The sequence below is a fragment of the Aotus nancymaae genome, unplaced genomic scaffold (assembly GCF_030222135.1).
Source record: "Aotus nancymaae isolate 86718 unplaced genomic scaffold, 86718_ANA_hifiasm-v0.15.2.pri h1tg000049l, whole genome shotgun sequence".
Classification (NCBI taxonomy): domain Eukaryota; kingdom Metazoa; phylum Chordata; class Mammalia; order Primates; family Aotidae; genus Aotus; species Aotus nancymaae.
The window spans coordinates 9,377,899-9,389,870 of NW_026988463.1; positions in this window are offsets into that span (position 1 = coordinate 9,377,899).

Consider the following 11,972-nt stretch of genomic DNA (forward strand, 5'->3'; position numbering starts at 1 on the left):
TAGAATCTCACTTTGTCACCCAGGCTGAAGTACAGTGGCATGATCTTGGCTCACTGCAACCACCGCTTCCCAGATTCAAGCAATTCTCGTGTCTCAGCCACCATAGCAGAGTAGCTGGGATTACAGGTGTGCACCTCCACACCCAGCTAATTTTTTGTATTTTTAGTAGAGATGGGGTTTTGTCATGTTGGCCAGGCTGGTCTCACAACTCCCGACTTTAGGTGAGCTGCCTCCCTCAGTTTCCCAAAGTCATGTGAAATTACAGGCATGAGCTACCATGCTCAACCAAGACTCACTTTTAAAGGAAATAAAAATCCTATTGGAGTAATGGAGAGTCTCATTAGAAGGAACAGAGCTTCAGCATAAATATAGACTGAGTTTCTGTTGAGTTCCCTGTCATCTGTTTATGGATGAGGGCACATGATGGGGTGAGGTTTATTTTATCTTTAAGGGGCATGAACCCAGCAGGCCTGCTCCAATACAATTATTTCTGAAATACCCTTGAGGATTTGATCTTTACAGCTCAACATCTGAATTGGGCCAAGGGTATTGATAAGACTGTGTGTGTATGTGTGTTGTGTAAACTAAATTATTTTCAATTCCTGCTCCCTTGAGCCTCTCTTTTCTTGGCAGGAGCCCTTGGGGGCTACTTGGCAGATGGCAGCTGGCCTATAGCTGCAAAGAGCTGTCAGTCATGAGGCACCCCAGGGCTGGTATGTTTCACCAGGGCTCTTCTGCCATCTCTGGGTGATTGGGTCCAGGAAGCTTCAGAGAAAAACTTAAAAATAAAAAACAGACTCAGACGCACTCTAGGTTCTTTATCTGACATGTTTTCAGAAAGTGCTTAGGTGGCTTCTACCTCAAATGGCAATAACAGTGATAATAATTGTTAGAGGACAGTGATTTTCCCTCTTTCATAATGGTGCCACCCCAAAATAGCAGGAAATTCAGTTACCTTGGAACTGAGCTTATTAGAGCCAAAAGCATGCATTAAGGTGTCTCCCATGTGAATTTGAGAAGAATGGAAGGAAAGTCAAATTGAAACCCATGAGGTTCAAGGGAGTAGAGCAGAATATTTCATAAACAAAGCAGAATTTCACAGAATGGGGTGCTCATATGAGGGAACTGAAATCTCCAGAGGGCAATGACTTTGTAACAACAACGGTGATGATTTACTTGTCTGTTCACTCAACACATTCATTGAATACCTGCTTTGTGCCAGGTGCTGTTCTTGCCACTGGGATTACAAGGATGTCCTGACCTTCAAGTTCTGTTATGAGAGACAGTCTTTCAACAGTGATTTCACTCATGCAGGTAATTACAAGGCAAAGTTCATTGGTGCTCTGAGATTGACGAAGGGAGCAAGTCTAGGCCGGAGGTTGAAGGAAATGTCAAGTGAAGATGAAGTCTGCAAGATGAGTATGAGCCCCGTGGATAGGTTAGGGGAATGGGGATAAAGGAACATTCCAGGCAGAGAAAAGAGCATGTTGAAAGACCTTGCAATGGAAAAAATCTGGCTCATGGAGGAGCCAGATAATGTGTGGTTGAAGCAAGAGGGAAGGCAAACATCCTAGGGTGAAGCTAGAGTGGGAGAAGGAAATAATCAGGCTGCCCCCGAGGGCCATGTTGTAGATTCTGAACTTTATTTTACAAGCAAAGAAAAGGTATGAAATGGGTGGGTGCAGTGGTTCATGCCTGTAATCCCAACACTTTGGGATGCTGAAGTGGAAGGATTGCTTGAAGCCAGGAGTTGGATATCAAGTCTGGGCAACATAGTGAGACTCCCATCTCTACTAAAATATATTAAAAATAAAATAGCTGGGCATGGTGGTGCACACCTCCTTCCAGCTACTTGGGAGGCTGAGGTGGAAGGATCACTTGAGCCCAGGAGGCTGAGGCTGCAGTGAGCCATGACTACCCCACTGCACTCCAGTCTGGGTGACAGAATAATACTCTGTCTCAAAAAAAAAGAAAAAAAAAAGCATGAAAGGTCTTTTTAAAATGGAGAATTAACTAAAGGGGGCAATCGTGGCAGTTAGGAAATAACAATAGTGGTCCCGGTGACATGGGAGACAGTCTCATGAGCTGAGGGGCTGATGCACAGAAGGAGACATGCTCAAGAAATATATTTGAAAATTTGTATAAATTTATGGGGTACTGGTGTAATTTTCTTATATGCCGAGATTATGCAGTGGTGAAGTCAGGGCACTGAGACTATCAAGAAACACTCATAAGGTTAAAATCTATAGGAATTTGTGAATGAGAGAGTGTTCGGGAGTAAGAGTAAGAGAGTGTCAGACGTAATTGTCATGTTTATTGTGAGATGATGATGGAAGTCATGCTGTCATTTCCTGAAGATGGAAGATACAGGAAGGGAGAGGGAAGATTTGGAAGGGGAGGCCAAGAGTCCAGCTTTTGTCAGACTGAGTTTGAGATTCCTGAGAGACACCCAAATGTAGATTCCAGGAAAGGAGTTTTTCTAAAACATGGAGAAGTCATGTTCAAAATATCTAGACTAGAAATGCCAATAAGGACTCATCAAAATGTAGTATTTTAGAGAGAATTGTTGACATCATCTGAAGGAAAGCACAGAGTGCTAGGGAAGGGTACCAGGGTTGGAGGTGGAGGAAAGATGGGTTGAGAGAAATTGAGAGGGAGCACCCAGAGAAGAGAAGAACCAACAAATGAGTGTCATGGAAGCCAAGAATAAAGTGTGCTAAAAATGGCAATAGCAGTGATTGTCATAGTAATAGTGGAAATAATAGTAATAATGGCATGAGTAGCAGTATTAGAATAGCAGCAGTAGTAGAAGAGGAGCAAGAAGAAACAGTGGTAGTAGTAGTAACAGCAGCAATAGTAGTTGCAGACGTAGTGTAGTCATAACAGCAACATCATTAGCAGCAGCAGAAGTAACAGTGGAAGTAGTAGCAGTGGCAATGCTCAGAGGTATTACCTGTTTGGTATTCTTTGGAGTATAGCAGTCTGTGTTTTTTTCAGCAGACTGAGTCACGTGACCACTCCATGCAACAGGAAGGATAAGTGGTATTATTCCCACTTTACAGATGAGAAAATGAAGAAATAGAAATGTTAGGTAGTCTTACTGAGAGAGAGGCTGGTTAGCAACAAGACTGGAGATAGAATTCTGGTCTCTTGAGTCCTCATCAAATATCATGGATACTGTTTAGATTTACGGCATAGCATTTAAGAAGTTCCATGGTGTTTCCTACTGGAACATAACTTCTGGAGGGCAGGGATTTTGTCTGCTCTGTCCACTGAGGGATCCTCAGTGCTCTGAGTGGTGCCTGGTGCATAGGAGGACTCACAAATTATAGGGATGCACAAAGAACTAACATTGGAAAATGAACCAATGAATAAATGAACAAATCTTCCTCCCTAACTTGGATATAGCTTCAGGAATATTTTATTGTTTTAATGGATCTCACACCCCTGCCCAATCTTTCTCTTTCTATGCCTGCAAACTGTATGTTGAAAATGTTTGGAAATTTAAAAAAATTAATCTATTAAAATGAAAAGATGTTGACATTTTTCATATATTCATATCATTAAAAGTCCACATCACAAGCTCATGCTTTCAGAGTCAATATTCAGGTAATTTAAATCTAGCTTCCTCCCTATTCCCCATCATTCACATTCATTGATATTAAAGGTCAACATGGAAGTAACTTTTTTTTCCTAGACCAGCCTCCCTAGAGAGAAGAGCTTTGAAATCATGCTGTGCCAAGGAGGGGCCAGCTATAGCTCCATAAATGATTTATTATGCTCTTTAGGAATATAATATTCTGCATCTCCTCCTGTATTTAAGAATTTTTATTCATAGTAAAAAGGCAAGACCATGTAATAAAAAGAGAACAGAGTTGGCAGTCAGATAGACCTGGGTTAAAGACTCCATGTTTGGACCTTGGACAAGTCATCTTCTCTGGGTCTCAATTTCCCTAATCTTTAAGCAGAGACACTAACTAGTACCTGCATCTCAGGCATGTGGTTGGATTTACACAGGATAACTTAAAAACTCAAAGCCCAAATGCCAGGAGTATATTAGGTAATTCAATCTCTGTAAGTTTCCTTTCTGCATACCTTGGAGAGCCATTTACATAATGGAGGTGAAGCACCTTAGCAAGCTGTGCAGTGTTGTATCCTGTGGGAAGGTGCCTCTCTCTTTACTCTCTTCTCCTGCTGCTTCTTTACAAAATTCTGGGTTTCAACCATGTGGAACTATTAGGCTCCCCACCTTCCATCTGAGTGTTACATTCCCTCCACTGTTAAAGAGCCAATTTAAGTCCATTCCTTCAATAACTTTTCTCTATGTAGCATCCCTCCCTCCATCACGTTGGTTCCACTTTCTTTGAGCCCTCCACTAAACCCACAAGTCACCTTTATTATTCCTTATCACTTAATAACACATGTATTTGTTTGTATTCCTTCCTCTCCAACAAGAGTTTGAGTTTACCCAGGACAGGGACTTTGATTTATCCAGGATCTCCAAGGCTTAACATATAATTGGAATTCTAGAAATATGTCTTGAGTCAACAAATGTGATGATTATTGCTATTATTATCATAATAAGAATTTTCTCTAAACTCAAGAAAAAAGAAAGCAGTATCTCAGTCAATTCAATACAAAAGAAGCCTGAGTGTTATCATGAAATCCACTGTGGAGTGGACTAGTCCTTGACCATACCCTAAGAACAATGGGGTTAAATGTAGCTATCACTTTGCCTTCTTCTGTTAAAATTACTTATTCTCTCCTAAACTACTTTGCCTACCCATGTTCTCTCTGGAGACACCCAATATTCCTAAGTGAACCAATAGAGTTTATATGCACTCCAATGGTCAACAAAATAGCCACACACGGAGAAAATAAAAAAAAAGAAAGTCATAGGTTGACTGCAAAACCCAGAAGGGTGGATAATTCCATATCATAACTTTATGCCCAGTGTGCCCAGATAAATTAATAATTCCATGTTGGTCCACCACAATCTGGCTTTTGTGCCCATCTTTTCAGTAGAAGTGCCCCCAGCAAGCCACTAATACCTTCCTTTTTGAAAAGAGCATGAGAACTCTTATTCTTCTTCTTAAAAAAGTTATTTCAGTAGTTTTTGGGAACAAGTGGTTTTTGGTTACATGGAAAAGTTCTTTAGTGGTGATTTCTGAGATTTTGGTGCACCTGTCACCCAAGCCGTGTACACTGTACCCAATGCATAGTCTGTTACTCCCCACCCCATGCTCACCCTTCCGCCTGAGTTCCCAAAGTCTGTTGTATCCTTTTAATGCCTTTGCATCCTCACAGTTTACTTCCTACTTATGAGAACATATGATATTTGGTTTTCCATTCCTCAGTCACTTCACTTAGAATAACGATCTCCAACTCCATCCAAGTTACTGTAAGTGCCATTGTTTTGTTTATTTTTATGGCTGAGTAGTATTCCATGGTATGTATGTGTGTGTGTGTGTGTGTATATATATATATATATATATATATATATATATATATATATATCACATTTTTTTATCCATTCATTGGGGGATGTGCATTTAGGTTGGTTCCATATTTTTGCAATTGCAAATTGTGCTGCTATAAACATGCTTGTGCAGGTGTCGTTTTCATATAATGACTTATTTTCTTTCAGGTAGATACACAGTAGTGGAATTGCTGGATTGAATGGCAGTCCTTCCTCTTGCTTCTCCTCTTTGTAGAATTTTCCAGATTTGACCACTCCTTCCTTCCTGAAAAACTCCCCATCATCTTGACTTCTCTATAGTAGTAAATCAGAGTGGTTGAGGCCATTTGATATGGAGTCAGAAAGTCTGAGAACAACTCTTTGCATCCCTCCTACTGAGTGTACAATCCTAAGCACATTACTCCAGCAGTTTAACCCTCAGTTTCTCCTACTGTAAGGGAAGGACAGGAGTTATACCCACTTCAAAGAACATACAAATAAACAAACTTTGCAAGTCTCATTGCATAGTGATCAGCATAAAGAACATTCCGTGAAAATTAGCTCCATTATCAGCATGTTCTCCTGGTGTTTTACTGACAGGCTTATGTTTCTCAGCCTGTTTTCCTGGCTTCCACTCTTCTGCTCTTTACTTGAAACCTGTTTCTAAGCCAGGTGTAGCAGCTCTTGCCTGTAATTTTAGCACTTTGGGGGGTGGAAGTGGGAGGATTGCTTTAGGACAGGAGTTTGAGACCAGCCTGGGTAATACAGTGAGACCTCATCTCTACTAAAAATCACAAAAACTAGCCAGGTGTGGTGGCATGCACCTGTGGTCCCAGCTACTCAGGAGGCTAAGATGGGAGGATTGCTTGAGCCTGGGAGGTCAAGGCTGCAGTGAGTCATAATTGTGCCACTGCACTCCAGCTTGGGTGACAGAGCGAGACCTTGTCTCAAAAAGCGTAAAAGACTGTGTTTCTCAAGGCCTTTTTCATAGGCCCTCTTTCCTTTTTGAGCCATGCATTCTTACTAGGAAAGCTAGCCCACCTCCATAGCCTCAGGTATTATTTTTGTGCTGGGGATTTTCCTCCTTTTGTACCTCCAGAGCCTCAATTTTTCTTCTGAGTGCTACACGCAAATGATGCCACATCTCCTCTGGGACAAACTCAGACTCACTCTGCCTCAGGTTGTGTGCATAGCCTTTTCCTGAAATGCAAACTCTCTTTGGCATCCACTATCTCATGATCCATTAGGTGCTCGAGCCAGAGTCTTCCCCACCCTCCCAGCCAGTCATTCATCGTGTCCTGCTGTTTTAAACTGTCTACTCTGTCTGATCCCACTGCATCCCCATCCTTCTGGTTGAGATGTCTCCAATAGCCTCCTAATTGGTCTCCCTGCTGCCATGTTTGCTCCCCCCACTTCATCACCCAGCGGGAGTGATGCTTTCACAGTGACCATCAGACCATCCCACTCCCCTACCTAAATCACTGCAATAACTCCCTCTTATTCTGAGAATAAAGTCTCAGTTCCTTCCTTTGGTACAGTGGGTGTTGTGGTGTGCTGCCCTGACCTCCCTACAAGAGCAAGCCATTTATTTTCCCAGCAGCTGGGAGTGTAGATGAGGCCATCCCTATGAACTTTATAAAATCAATTAGGGAAGAAAGGAAAGAGAGAAACATAATAGATCAAGTATGCAGCACACTCAGCTTTAATCATGAGGTCAGTTTGCCCTCTGACCTGCTTCCTCATACTTTGGTGCTTATTGTCCTGGAATCACATAGACCCTGTTACAAGATTATAGTTCTCCTTAACTGCTCTACAGATAACAACTTCAACATTATAAAATGTTATGTTTTCCCTTTGATATATTCTTTCAGGTCCTACATACCAGTGAAACTACTCATGTCAGCTGGTCTGGGGGAATCCCATGAGAAGCTGACTCACCAAGGAATGCAGTTGCCATGTCCTGATGGTTTCCTTCTCTTTACCCCAAACAATCAATGACCCCAAATTTCCAGCCCCTCAGCCTCCATAATCCCCTTAAAAACAGCAGCCCAGAATTCCTTGGGGAGGTGGATTTGAGAGTCTCCTTTCATCTCCTTGCTTAGCAACCTGTGATCACTAAACTCTTTCTCTGTTGCAAACCCTGATGTCTCACTGTATTGGTCTGTTACTATCTAGCAGGCATATATAGCTGTTGGTCCATTGACTGCTGATAGGTCATGGCTATCAGTGCCTCTCTCAAGAGTGTTGTCTCATCCAAGGTCATGCTTCTTCATTCCATGCAACAACTGGTCAGGGTTGAGGCACCCAGGCCTGCCTCCCTTGCTTCAATTTGGAACATCTTTGAGGGGTCACACCAGCTCCAGTATCCCTGATAAGATCATCTCCAGCTTCTGTTGCCACTACAGTGTTTCTTACTTCCTCCCTTTGTCCAGCCTGCTTCCCTCCCATCCTTATACCTGTTGTTCTCAAAATCACTCCCCAACAAAAACCCTGCATGTGAATCTCTACTCAGAATCTTTCTCTGGGAGCTTGACCCACAACATAAGTCTTACTAGGTTCTCCATAAACTGGTTCCAACTCAATGCCCAGCACAAAGTGGATGCTCAGTGAGTACCTTGGATTGATGGCTCGTTGGCTGGTTGCTTGGATGGTTGGGGTAAAATGCATAGAACATGAGAAGTCAGATGAAGAATATCTCTTTCACATGGTCAGCACTGGGCATTTGTTCAGGGAGCTTCAGAGACATGATCAGAGGATATCCAGGGTAGCAAATGGGAATGCAGATTCCAGGCAGCTGCCGGCATCAGTAATGATGGGTATCTGTAATCCAGGTAGCACAGGAGAGAGTAGAAGGGGCCTGCCAGTGACCTACTTTTATTGTTAATGCTTTTCTATTAGCAGAGCATTTACCTCTGGATCGATTTTCATGTATTCCCTCTCTGCCAAGGCAGGAACAAAAAGAAAAGGCAAAATTTCAGAATGCCTTTCCTCCTGCAACTGATGTGCTGAATTTCACCTTTTCAAAGGACTTCCTGTGGAAACAGCAAGGATAGATTGCTGGCAGGATTTGTTATGCAATTTGGTTCTAACCTGATCCTGTCAAGCAAAGAGAAATGGTAAAAAGCAACAGCACCCCAAGCTTTGCTCACAAGCTTGGAGGTTGCTATGCTCTACCTTGTCTCTGGGCCTTTGAGTGTGCTATAAAATTCATCTCTATTACCCGTCTCTGCTTTATCGATGCGTATAACTCCTGGTTGTGCTTTGATGTGTATCTCAGACATGATCTTGTATAGGATATCTTCCCCGACTCTACTCTTCCTTCCCTACTGACCACACCAAATTGTCCTGTAACTTCTTTCTCTTTTTGCATTGGCAACTAGGAAGCTCAGTGCTCAATTTGCAGGCTACCAGTAACCTGTTAAACATGCATGTTGTGAACACTAATTTTTTGACTTCCTTTTATTTTGCTTACTCTTTTCTTTTCTTAATTTCCTTATTAGTATAAATTTGTAATTCTGTACTGACTTTATTTTTTTCAAACAAGAAAAAGCATTAGAAAAGGAAGCTTTAAAAAATGACCACAATATATTATAATTGACCACCTACTTATCTATTGCCCCCATTGTTTTGTGAGAAGACAGTAATATATTTTCATCTATCTAACTCAAATGCCTGGCATTTAGGTTCTCAGAAATATTTACTGAATGAATAAAGCAGACCCAAGGGGAGATGAGGTGAGAAAAATATTTACTGAATGGTTGGAACATCTAAGGGGAGATGAGGTGAGAATGGTGCTTTTGGGACTTTTTACTTTGAGCCTATTACAGTATATAAAAAGAAGATAGAAGGACTCAAATATTTTGTATATTTCTATGCTTAAAAGCTCATGGATGATCTTTTAACCAGAGACATTGAGAAAGAAGGAAGGTGAAGGACCACTAGAGGGAAAATGTCTCATTTGAGCATCGGCTCCTCAGATTAACAGTGAATAGGCCATTTATTGAATTGGTGGGGCCTTGTCTAAATTTCTAAAACATATAAAATACTGAATATGATCCAGTAAATTTTTTTTTTTTTTTTTTTTTTAGAATGCAAACTTTGTGGGGTTGAGGCAGGAGAATAGCTTGAGCCCAGGAGGTTGGGACCAGCCTATGCAATATAACAAGACCCTATCTCAACCAAAAAGAAATTAGCTGGGCATGGTGGCGTTTGCCTGTGGTCCGAGCTACTTGGGAGGCTGAGGTAGGAGGATCAATTGAACCCAGGAGGTTAAGGCTGCAGTGAGCTGTGATTGCACCCATTGCACTCCTGCCTGGGCAACAGGGCCAGACCTTGTCTCCAAAAGTAGAGTGAATTTTTATCTTTCTCATAAAATAATAATTATTTCTGTTTATTTAGCAGGACTGTATAATGCTGTGATATTTAGATTCCTGACATTATCACATTTAATATGCAAAATATCCCTGGGAGGAGGGTATCATGATCCCCATTTTACAGAGGAAATATTTGAAGCTCAAAGAAGTGAGCTATTTTGCTTCAAGCAATTCATCTGAAGGTGAACCAGAATTTGAATCCTTGTCATCTGATCCCAAAACCCACTCTGTATTTTTTTTCCTAAAGTTTTCTTTACAGAATGCTCTTATACTTCTGGTTGTTTTCGCTTCATTTTATTACAGGCAGATTTCCAGAATCAGGGATATCCCCAAGGAGTAGCAGGGAAGAGGTGCATTTAGAGTAGTGGTTCTCAACTGGGGCAAGTTTGGTCTCCATAGGACATCTGTCAATATCTAGAGATATTTTTGATGACCAGAATTGGTGTGTGTGTGGGGGAGGGGGTTTCAGGGGCAGTGTACACACTACTGTTATTTAGTGGATGGAAGTAAAAAAATGCTGCTGAACATCTTACAATACACAGAACAGCCCTCACAATAAAGAGCTCTCTGGCCCCATGTCAACAGTGCTGAGGATGAGTGCTAAACTCTGACCTCTGAGATACTTCTTACCTTTCCCAATCCAGGAGCAGCCTTTCCTCTACTGTCCTGACGTGTGTTTGCAGAGGAAATTGGACAAAGCCTAGGGGAACTGCCTCTACTGTCTAGCTTGCCTACTTTCTCTTTCTGCTTCCTGAGAGAAGTCAGTGAAGATGGCAACAAAGATGAGTGACAACACAGAGAAGTTTCTCTGAGGAAATCCAGGATTCACTGGAGGTCTTTTAAAACTATCCCATTACTAACCCATTTCTTCTTCTTATCTCAAAATGGAGGGAAAGATATAAACTACATTTATTGGTATGGACCTGGTTGGATTTGAGGTGGGAAGAGATCATTTTTCATGTGTAGCTCTTGGGGACAAGCCTGGCTTGGAATTCCTGCCAACTTGGAGATATATGGGCAAAATTACTAAGAAATAAAATGGGAAGGTCCACAATTAATCATTGTGTAAGGGCTGGAAAGGTTAACTTTGCCTAATATTCAATTCCATCCCCACATTTTGATGCACCCATGACTTATTAAACTAGTGTTAATTCAATTCTATGTGCCAGGCATTATGCATAGGGCTTCGTGAGTGTAATTCCAATTAGTCTGAATGCCAAATGAAGTAAGGACCATCGTTAACTTCATTTTGCAGGTGAGGAGACTGGACCTTATCCAAGGTCACCCAGATACTAAGGTGCAGAGCCGAGACTTGATCCCAGTTCTAACTCCAGTGACTAAGCTCTTAAATGGCTGTCTAAAGGCTGATTTTGGTCATGAAATGTGTTTGCTGACCTCTACAGTAATTTTAAAATATTGGCCAGGCGCAGTGGCTCATGCCTATAATCCTATCACTTTGGGAGGCTGAGGTGAAAGGGTCACTTGAGCAGCCTGGGCAACACAGCAATACCCCGTCTCTATTATATATGTATTATATATATAATATATATATTTATTATATATAATACATATATGTATTATAATATAACATAATATATAATATATATAATATAAATATAAATATATACAAATAAATATAATATATAATATATATTATATATATAAAATATATAATACATATATAATAGAGACGGGGTATTGCTGTGTTGTATACATATATATAATATATGTATTATATATATAATACTTAATACATATATAATAGAGATGGGACATGGTGGTGCTGAGCTGAGCATGGTGTTGCATGTCTGTGGTCTCAGCTATTTGGGAGGCTGAGGTAGGAGGATTGCTCTTGCTGAGGAGGTTGAGGATGCAATGAGCTGTGATCTGTCCACTGTACTCTAGCCTGACAGAGTGAGACCCTGTCTCAAAAAAAAAAAAAAAAGAAAGAAAAAGAAAGAAAAAAAAATTATTTGCCAATAGTTGAAAAACTGGATATTTTACAGAAATCTCATCTTCTAACTCATCCTGTAAAATAAGATTATCTGGTAACATGGCACATTCCTATCTGGCAACAATCAGCTGGCACCAAGAAGTAGCTGCTCTTTTCAGATAGTACCGTCACTCATCCAGGTAACCTG